Source organism: Orcinus orca, chromosome 1, assembly GCF_937001465.1.
Source record: "Orcinus orca chromosome 1, mOrcOrc1.1, whole genome shotgun sequence".
In the NCBI taxonomy this organism is placed as follows: domain Eukaryota; kingdom Metazoa; phylum Chordata; class Mammalia; order Artiodactyla; family Delphinidae; genus Orcinus; species Orcinus orca.
This window is the reverse complement of record NC_064559.1, coordinates 180,549,439-180,560,546: the sequence shown is the minus strand read 5'-3', so window position 1 is coordinate 180,560,546 and position 11,108 is coordinate 180,549,439.

Here is an 11,108-nt window from a genome sequence, read left to right as displayed (position 1 = left end):
AGAAGCAGAGAAAGCAATCAGTTGAGTTTGACCCAGGATGAGGACAGGGGAATGTGTCTGCAAAAGAAATGCCAGCCCGGTGGAGGAAAGACAAAGTAAAACTAGGAAGGGATGCTAGGTTGGGAGAGGATGGGGGTGTGTCAAGGGATGGGAGGTCCTGATGGGGTTGAAAAATAGGTGGCATGGACATGCAGACATGAGAGACCTGAAGAGAATTTGACATTTTTTCAGGGTGTAACCATGCCTAGGATAAAAACACGGTCACCAAATTGTGTATGTGTTTTTATTTTTTTGGTTCTGCAGGACCCCAGCCTCCCTCAAAGTCCTCCTGGGAGCTCTGGGCATCCCAGGGGCTTCTCACACATGCCCGGAGAATTCACTCAGGAGGCTCTCTCCTCTTTTTCCCTTTCTGCTTAGGATCTCAGTGGAACCATTGACTCTTGTCAATGCCGATGGCCAGTGAAAGCACTGCTGCTGGCGAAGCCCAAAGGGGGGCTGATGTGACTGCTGGTGCCCACCTGGCTCTGCACTGAGGCCACTCCTGCCCAAAGCTAAGGGCCCTAGTGTTAAAAGAAGCAGTGGTCAATGGCTCAGAGTTCTAGAGTCCAGGACATCTGAGTTTCCATCCTGGCTCTGCCACTAGCTCTGTGACCTTGAGCAAGTTAACTAACTTCTGCTTATCTGCAGAGGAGAGGATATTAAAGAACTTACTTCACGGGGATGTGGTGAAAATGAGAAATTCACTGAAACCACTTAGTACAGTGCCTGGCGTAGAGTGAGTGGTTAACAAATGTTGGTTATTATGATTTTTGTTATTATAGTCCTTCTTGCATTCATTAACTCATTTAACAAAAAGCTCTCGGCATTCCCCCACATGTGCTCTGTGCTTCAGCCAAAATGGATTTCCTGACATTTCCTAGCACTTAGCATCTTGCCTCACCCCTCTGTGGCTTCATACATGCCGTTTGCTCTGTCTGGATGGTCCTTCACTCCTCGTCTGCCTGGCAAACTTGCCCTTCGAGCCCCAGCTAATGCCTGTTATCCTCAAGGGACTTTACAGACTGGATCAGATGCCTCCTCTGGGCTCGCACGTGACCAGGGCAGTCTCGTTGCACAACTCTGGAGGGACCCATCATATAGACCCCCAGACTTGTGCAACATGGCAATCCTGCCCATATCTCTCCTCTGTTTCCTTCTATCATAATTTTTTTAAAATCAAATCCTTACTGTAATGATTTATTTACCAGTTGGTTTCTCCCTCTAGACTCTGAACTCCTTGAGGACTCTGCCTGACACAGAGTCAGGGCTCAGTGAATGCTCATCTGAATGAAGGGATCTTGGTCTCATCCTTGCATCCTGGGGCTCCTGAAGACTGGGAAGACAGAATGAACAAACATGAAACATGTTAAGAACTGAGCATGCTCAGGAGGTTCACAGCCCTGTGTGTTTTAGGTCAAGGCTTTTTTAAGACAAACAGAGCTGTAAGGGAGGATTCAGTGGTCACAGTGGGGGACTGGAGCTGAGATGTACAGAATGAGTGTGTACTTGGGAAACCCAATGCTCCACACTTCTGGAATGCTTCGCTCTGGGACAGGAAGAATTCAAGCCCTCCATTCCCCAGGATTTTCTTCTGGTCCAAAGTGAAGGAAGTAATCATTTCAAAGCTCTTAATGGGACTTCCCTGGTGGTGCAGTGGTTAAGAATCTGCCTGCCAATGCAGGGAACACAGGTTCGAGCCCTGGTCCAGGAAGATCCCACATGCTGCAGAGCAGCTAAGCCTGTGTGCCACAACTACTGAGCCTACGCTCTAGAGCCCACGAGCCACAGCTACTGAGCCCACATGCCACAACTACTGAAGCTTGTGCGCCTAGAGCCTGTGCTCTGCAACAAGAGAAGCCACCGCAATGAGAAGCCCGCACACTGCAACCAAGAGTAACCCCCACTCGCTGCAACTAGAGAAAGCCCACACGCAGCAACGAAGACCCAACGCAGCCAAAAATAAATAAATTTATTTTTTTTAAAAAAAAGCTCTTACAAGGACATTAGATACCCAAGAGGCACTATCATAGGTTAATGCTCTTTGCAGGCTTGTTTTTATACATGGTAGGCTGGGGCATAGCCTGAAACAAGAGGATGTGCTCAGAGGATCTGCCATTGCTCTAAAAGATAATTCGAGTTTTCCCCACTATGGGCAGGGACCCAATTATAAGGCTCTTAGGAAAGTGTTTTTCTTCCTCAATATGGATTTAGACTATACTGTTGCTGAGAATAAACACTTGTATTTTATAGGCGTATGTGTGTATGTGTGTTTTTGATCTGCATTTAACCACTCTATCCCCCAACCCGCCATCCCCACTCACCCAAAAGGCCAAATCTGAACAATGAGGAGGAGGCATAGCTTGTTACTTCTCATTGGTGGAAAGACTTTAAAGGGACAGGACACTGAGAATCAAAATTGCCAAGCCCACCCTAGGCTGCTTGGTGAAGGCTATTTCCTGTACCTTTGCATGCTCTTGCTGTGAAATTCGTCTAGACTGAACAATTCAGACTTTGGCGCATGTTCTGCTGAGTGTTTCTTATCCTGTTGATTTGATCCCATGTGGCTTAGGGGGTGAGGTTTCCTGCACAGAGCCTAATGGAGACTCTGCCCAATGAAGAACTGAAAAGGTGGTCTCTTTCCGTGGGTGTGAGGGAAGGAAGATCTGAGACAGGAGAATAAAGTTAGGAACTGAGTGTACTCATGAGGGGACATCCTGTTAACAGGTTTTGGTTGTTTTTTTCCTCGGGCAGTCATGTGTCATGTACAATTTTCAATGATTTTTCCCAGTTGTATTTCCCTACAGGAATTCCTGCTCCTTCAGTGAATTCTGTCACCAGCACATAGGCCTTGCATTCATGGCAGCGTCGTGGAGTGAGCATGTCCAGCATTGGGGCTGGGGAGGAGTCCTGCTGGGCAAAAGGCTCCAGAGCAGATGGGGGAGGAAGGGGAATAAAATGTGGAGAGGTCCATTGTAAGGGAGAAAGCAGTCAGGGTAAGGGGATGGACTTGAGCAAACGCTTCAGTGAGCCCTGGAAATTACCTCTTCTGGGGCCCAAGAGCTTCAAGCCCTACTCCTGGCTGGAACAGAGAGTGGGGTGACATCTCGGGGAAAGGAAAGGAAAGGAAAGGTGGGGGTAGGAACCCCTTGCTCTCACCTCATGGTTGCCATGAGCTGCACCTGTGCTTTCTCACTACACTCTGCTCTGTGGGAAGGTCCTTGATAACAAGCAGAATAGATCCTGTCCACCTGAGGACACCTCCACATGCCACCTGCCCTACCCTTCACTTCTCATTCTTCCTGGTGACCAGGGAAGTCTTCAGCACCTCAAGGAAGGTTACTACCACCTTCACTTTGGCCTTCTCCTCTGGGAGGAGGAATTAAAGCTGAAAATCTCCAGGAAGAGAAGTGGGGCAAAGGGAGAAGCTTAAGAATTTGCTACTCTCCCTTCTGTAACCCCTTCCTCTCACCCAATGTAAGCCCAGAGCCTGGAGTTCAGAGGACAGAGATCACAGCTTACCACCTAAGGTTTAGTACTCAGCCCACCCCAGCCCCAAAGTACAGCTCAGAGCCTTGAACCCAGAGCCCAAACAAGCCCAGCCCTGGTCCAAAGTCCAGCCCAGAACCCAGACCACAGAGCCCAGAGCACAACCTGGCCCAAAGGGTAGCCAGAGCCCAAGATCAGAGCTCAGAACTTAGAGCTGGACCCTCAGCCTACAGCCTAGGTCACAGCCTAGAACCCAGAGCCAGAGGACCCAAAGCTCAGAGTCCAGAATTCAGGTCAAAACAAAGCCCAAAATCTAGAGCCCAGAGCAGCCTAGAGTCCAGCTCAGAACCTGCCCCAAAGCCTAGAACCCAGCACAGACTCATCTTAGTTCCAGAACTCAGAGTCTAACCTACTAGTTAGGGTGGCCTAGAACCCCACACTCAGCCCAGAGCCTAGCAGATCTTTGACGCTCTTCCTAGAGGCAGCCCCAAAGGCAGAGATCAAGACTGCAAGCCGAGGTGGAAGAATTCCAGATCTCAACCCTACTCCTGGCAGGAGGGAGTAAGGAGCTGGTGTTTGTGTGTGTGGCAGGGGGAGTGTTCTGTGGTCCTCCCAGTCCTGGTCTGGAGGGTTCATCTTGGGACTCAGATACCAGGCAAAACAGGGCTTTCTCTGCAAGGGCTGGCCCTCAGAATCCCAATGGGATGGGAAACAGAGTCCCTCCACTGATGATTTGCTTTGTGACCTTGAGCAAGTTCCTTCCTTTCTCTGGTCTCACTTCTACCAGAAAGGAAATTAGGAAGCGCTTTATGTAGACCCATAGTCCCAGAAACATGGAGGAAGGGCCTATTACAGCCCCTTCACTCATTTAGTCTTTCACTCATCATACATTTATTGAGGACTTCCCTGGTGGCGCAGTGGTTAAGAATCTGCCTGCCGATGCAGGGGACACAGGTTCGAGCCCTGGTCCAGGAAGATCCCACATGCCGCAGAACAACTAAGCCCGTGCGCCACAACTACTGAGCCTACGCTCTAGAGCCCGCGAGCCACAACCACTGAAGCCCGCGCGCCTAGAGCCCGTGCTCCGTAACAAGAGAAACCACCACAACGAAAAGCCCGCGTGCCACAACGAAGACCCAACGCAGCCAAAAATAAATAAACATATTTTTTAAAATGTTAATTTCTTTCCTCTGATCCCTCTGATTGGCAGGATGTCTTTGATTAATAGACAGTGGAAAAACACTTTCTGGTCTGGGTTTAAAACTTAAAGGTTGAGAGTCTTAAATTTTAAAAATAATAGAATACTTGGGGGAGCTGTAAAGGTGGCCTTGTCAGTACTTTCACTGAGACTATTCGGTGTCCACCCAGCAACACAGAGATGAATAAAGCATGGATAATCTTATCCTCTGAGAAAGTAACATCTAATCATAGAGACAAGTGTAAGCAGACTAAGTTATGGAATGATGTGACAAAGGCCTTATAGAGATCTGTCTGAGTACACATTTGAAAACGTCAGCTTCTGTCTGGGGGGTAGAAGTCTGCGAAGGCTTCACAGGAGGTGGTAATGCAACCAAATCCTGAAGAATGAGTAAGAGTTCCTGAGACAGGGATGGACATGCCAGCCACAGGGAACACCACAGACATGGAAGTGTGTTGGAGGATGGTGGGTGCAGGAATACTGAGCAGCTTGGACTGGCTGGGCATTTGCTGGCTGGGGATCTGGTAATCCCTGAGGCTGAGAAGATGGAGAGAGGCCTTGTATCCTCATCCTGAAGACACTGGGGAGCCATTAAAAGGATTAAATGCAGAGGAGTAAAATGACCACATCTGTACTTTATAAAGATGACACTGTCACTAGCCATCCTCAGACCCTCATCTCATCTCTCCTGGACTGCTGCAGCAATACCCTAACTGGTCCCCTCTGAGCCAATCTCCAACAACAGATGAATCTTTTTTTTTTTTTTTTTAGTTTGGCCTCGCCACGTGGCTTGCAGGGTCCTAGTTCCCCGACCAGGGATCAAACCCGGGCCCTCAGCCCCTCAGCAGTAGAAGCACGGAGCCCTAACTACTGGACTGCCAGGGAATCCCCCAACAGATGAATTTTCAGAAAACAAATATGACCTTTTCATCCCCCTATTTATTTATTGATTGATTTTTTATTTATTTATTTTTGGCTGCATTGGGTCTTCATTGCTGCACGCGGGCTTTCTCTAGTTGCGGCGCGTGGGGGACTACTCTTCCTGGTGGTGCGCAGGCTTCTCATTGCGGTGGCTTCTCTTGTTGTGGAGCCCGTGCCCCTGCATTGGCCAGGGAATTCTTAACCACTGCACCACCAGGGAAGTCCCCAAATTAACATTTGTTGAGAGCCAACTGTACGGTTTGTTTTGTACACATACATTGTCTCACCTGATCTTATAACATGATGATCTGATAAATTACAGATCAGATAAATGAGACTTAGAGAACTTAACTGACATGCCCAAAGTCACAGAGCTGGCTAGAGACAGAACTAGATTCAAGTCCTGATGAGCCTGACTCCAGGCCACACTCTCTAAGGGCCCCAGCTATGCTTATCTCTTGCACCTAATCACCATGAGATCACAGGGTTACGTGTCTGAAGGTAGCCACCAAAAGCTGGAGGTCTCTGCATGCCAGTGGAAGTGGAAGCAGCCACTGCATGGTGTTGGGCTGTCCAGAGTGCTTTTTGTATAGATAGGTGAAAGGAGGCCCAGATGGGAGGCGGGACCTCAGGCAGGTTCTGCTTCTGCCACGTTGGTCTGAGTCCAACAAGTCACTTACTCTGAAAGAGTCTTCCGGCTCTCAGAGGGTCAAGGCCAGCAGACCGAGGCACAGCTGCTATGCAGGAATAAGGAATGAGCATAAAGAGAAGGAAGGCAGAGGCCTGGCCAGCCTGTAAGAGAGCAGTATCACTCAGGCTTCAGTCCCCACCCCTTCTTCTGAGGCCAGGCTTTGGGCTTCTGCCCAGAGAGCACCTCACCTGATCTTGTACCCCGGAGCCTACCAGGCAGGTTGGTCCAGCCACTGGGGCTTCCTCAGAGCTGTGCCACGGCGTGGCTTTCTGAGCCAAGGCTGACCTACCCAGCTTCTTCCACACTATCATTCTCATGTCACCTCAGCAGTCAGAGTCTTCCTGGGAAGTAGGGCTGTCTCTCTCTTCTGGAGAGGACCTTGAACCTGGGGGAGTCAAGGATGAGAAGATGCAGAGGCACTAGGTAGGGAAGGGGGCACCAAGTATCCCAAGGAGTCTCTGGGCACTCTCCATGTCCCTCAGCCCCAACTGAGGCTCAGAAATTAGACCCATCACCCAGCTCAGTCCTGAAGCCCGGATAGGAGGCTTCCCCATGGAGTGATCAGCCTTGAGTTGGGGGATCAGCCTCGAGGCCTCTCCTGTCTCTCTATTGCCCAACCAACATCCAGGGAGGAACTGGTAGCCCTCAGATGACTTCAAGGGCCCTCAGCTACTTCCTTCCCAAAGAGTCTCTCTTGGGACCCTCAAGAGTCCCTCCTTTTTACTTTCTGCCCTTCCATCTCCCCGCAGGGCAAACAAAAGGGCTAGGTGGGGGAATAGCCTCAGGCAATAGCTTGCCCAGCCCTAAGCTCTTCAACCTGGCCATTCCCTGGCCTCAGGCCTCAGACCATCAGCACTTAGGGTATAAACTCACTAGTGGCTCTTGAGATAAGTATGTTTTAAGGCATGGGCTGGGCTCCTTTTCTCCAGAAGTCAGGGTGGTAGATCTGCCAGTTAGGGACTAAAGAGATCTTACCATTGGATAACAGTTTGCAAGCAAACTATCCCACTTGGCAACACTGGCATCTGACAACACCTTCACTTAGCAACAATCTCCTAGCACCAGCACCCCAAAGGCTCTACCTGGTAATCCTGCCCTGGAAGAATCCCACAGGGCTAGAAATACCCCTTGAATCACCAGATATAAATCTAGCCCCTAGTCATTTACATCAAATTTTCTCCCCTCTGACTTAAGTGGCCTAACTTTGTGTGGCTTTGCCCAGGATACTACTAATGATGATGATGGTGGTGATGATGTTAATGATGACGATAAAACTTTTTAAGTGCTTACTATAGGCCAAGCGCTGTTCTAAGGACCCTACTTAATCCTCATGATAACACTGTGAGATACACAGAATTATTATCCCCATTTGACAGGTGAGGAAAGTGAGGCTCAGGAGACTTTGTAATTTGCCCAAGAGTAAATTGTGTGGTAGAGATAGGCTATGAAGCCAGGTGACCTGTCCTTGGAATCTTTGCACTTAATTCTGCTGCTCTGTCTCCCAAGAAGATCAGGGGACCCAATGGCCTTCCCCAAAGGCCTTCAGGGGAGTACGCTAGGATATGATGAAGCCCACCAGGCTGGGAATGGTGCCCTGTGAGGGCACAGACAGGTGGAGAGCAACAAGGGGATCTCTGAAATGCATTTGTCCTTGACTGTGAGGCTGGGCTAGATCCAGAAAAGGTCAAGGTTGGCCGCAAGGATAGTACCCCTCGGAGTGGGGAGTTGCCTTTCTGTTCTTAAGGGAGAAGCCCTTGTCCTCACTGCTATCCTAGATGAAAAGAATGTTGCTATGAAGAACGGGCCCAGGTGTCTGCTCCAGGCTCCTGAGGGTAATGGAGCTGATAAGGTTGCCCTCTGCCCACCTTGGACGGGAGCCTAAGCAAAGCCTCTTGGGCCCCAGGCCTGGTGGTGTGGGGGAAAGGGGGTAGGAACAAGAGTAGCCAAGAGGGTCATGGAGACACATTGTCAAGACTGTGTGTAGCCAGAGGACAACATCTCTAAGTGACGAGTTTACAGACAAGCTCATGGTCTGAAAAAGAGGCCTGACTCTGGGTGTATAAAACTGGTCGCTGCTTTCCCTCTCTTAGCCTCAGGTTCATCATCTATAAAGTGGGGGTAATAAAAACTACCCTCCCCAGTTATGTTGTGAGTAAATGAGATGGTATATACCTAAAGCACTTAGCACAGTGCTTGCCCAGCAATAATTGGGAGCTGTTGTATTATCAGGGCCCTGATTCGGTCAGTGGTGAACGAGTGTCTCTAGTGATGTGTTATGGGGCTCTGTCTTGACCAGCAGGCTGGATGGTATAGTTGAAGTCGCCTGGAGCAGCCTGGATCTAAACTTAGGGAGAGAAAACAGGGGGCAATAGAACCAGCATTCAAAACAATTTTGACAGGTTGGAATAAGCAAGATGACACTGTTGTTCTGTGAGCTTCAAGAAGGGGGAGACACTACACAAAGCAGAGGATGAGGGAGAGACCTGACTTGACCCCAGCTCCAGTGAAAAGGATCTGAATGATTTAGTTGACCACAACCTGATGGGAACTAATCATGGGAGAGAAAGGCTCCAAAGCCCAGCAGTCTTAGGCTGCATTAACAATGTGTCGTGTCCAGACTGGGGAAAATAATAGGCCTATTGTGTTGGCTTGGTCAGGCCATATCTGGAATCTTATATGCTATGCTGGCAGACTGGAACTGGGCCAGGAGGGGGGGACCAGCCCAGCCTTGGCTCCCAGGCACTTGTGCTAAGCACTTCCCCTGCATTTTCTTGTTTCATATCCAAAACAGCTCTATTAGGTAGTCACTTAATATCTCCACCTTATACACAGGGAGGTTAACTGAGCTGCCCAGGATCAACCACACAGCTAGTAAATGGAGGAGCCTGGGGCTCTTCTGAATGGGCTACCCTTATGCTTGTACCTGAGGGAGGCTGAGCAGGCATCACTGAACACATCTGAGTCAGGCCCCCGCTAGTCGATGGGGATATGGCCGTGAAAAAGATGTGGTTCCTACCTTCCCAGAGCTCACGGTTTGGCAGGGGTCTAAATCACCTGTGTTGTAGTGTGATCCCATCGGACTGAGGATGTTAGCGCTGGAAGGGATCGTACAGTCACCTCAGCCAACTCAAACCCAGAGAGGGGAAGAGACAGAACAGTGTCACACCGCTCGTGGCAGAACCGTGGGGGCCAGTTCAGGCCCTTTTCACAGTATTCAGCTGCCTCATCTTGGCTCCCTTAGGCTCAGCAGTGGCCAAAATCTGTGTGCCAAGATGGGGATCTGCTAGGGCAGATGAGGAAGCTTGGTGTGGCCATCCTGGGGCAGCCAGACCTCGTCTCTCCTGCTGGCAATCAGATTTTATGAAAGAAAAAAGGAAACTGACACTGAGCAACCACAGGCACAGGAGTGAGTAGCCTTTGAGCATCCCAGCAACCACTTCGCTAGTCAGTCTCAACTGGCCCCCTCCCAGCCTCTTGAGTGCCTGGGAAGCCAGGGCTGATGGTGACATGAGGGGCCCAGAGGTGGTAGAAGACTTTTCTGGCATCTGGGTCTAGCCTCCCATCTTCTTTCTTTTTTATAAATTTATTTATTTTTGGCTGCGTTGGGTCTTTGTTGCCGCATGCGGGCTTTGTCTAGTTGTGGCGAGTGGGGGCTACTCTTTGTTTCAGTGCACGGGCTCTAGGCACGCGGGCTTCAGTAGTTGTGGCACGCAGGCTCAGTAGTTGTGGCTCGAAGGCTCTAGAGCGCAGGCTCAGCAGTTGTGGTGCACGGGCTTAGTTGCTCCACGGCATGTGGCATCTTCCCCGAGCAGGGATCGAACCTGTGTCCCCTGCATTGGCAGGCGGATTCTTAACCACTGTGCCACCAGATTATTCAGCACTCTTTCAAACCTTTCCTTGATTGTTTCAACCCAGAGCTTTGTATCTCCCAGGGCTTCTTTTTGGCCGTGCCACGCAGCTTGTGGGATCCCAGTTCCCCAACCAGGGATCCAGGGATTGAATTCTGGTCCTCGGCAGTGAAGGCACGGAGTCCCAACCACTGGACTGCCAGGAAATTCCCTCTCCCAGGGCTTCTTCTTGGGGAGACTGGTTTACCCTTCTCATAATTTTTGCTGAGAGGGACAGCACAGGGCTGTGGAGAGGGAAGGATGTAAAATGGGGCAAAACCTTATAGGCCTGCCTCTGCCACATGAGCGCTGTTTCATTTCTCTGAGTTTTCCTTCCCTCAGCTGTAAAATGGGGATAATAATAGCACCATCCTCACACGGTGGTTATGAGGGTTGAATTAGATCATGTTAAGCATGGAAGGAGCTCTCCGTAAAATGCCGCTGATAATCATCATTGTGTGCTGATGGCTGTGGTCCCGACTCCTCTCCACAACTTAGGAGCTTCCTGCCGGCAGCGACTGCGACTGCGTTGCCTCGTCTTTCTCTCCCATCGCGAGGGCCCCACAGATGCCAATGTCGGGAAGAAGAAATGGTCCGTCTTGGAGGAGGGGTGAGGGGTGTCGGTTAGGAAAGTGTCAGCGCTATATGCTCCAGGTTTGGAGCAGAGGGAGACTCGAACTGACTCCAGACGTTAAAGGGGGCAGTAGGTTTCCAAGCCTCTGCCTTTCCTAGGCCTGGGGGTCGGAAGTCTTGGGGTGTAGATCACACTCAGGTAGAACTCACTCTGGGGGACCTCGGGCAGGTCACTTCTAGCCTTGGACCTCAGTTCCTCGTGCTTGTCAAGTGGGTCTCCGGCTTTAACCCCGGGGTTACGCGGAGGCGCGCA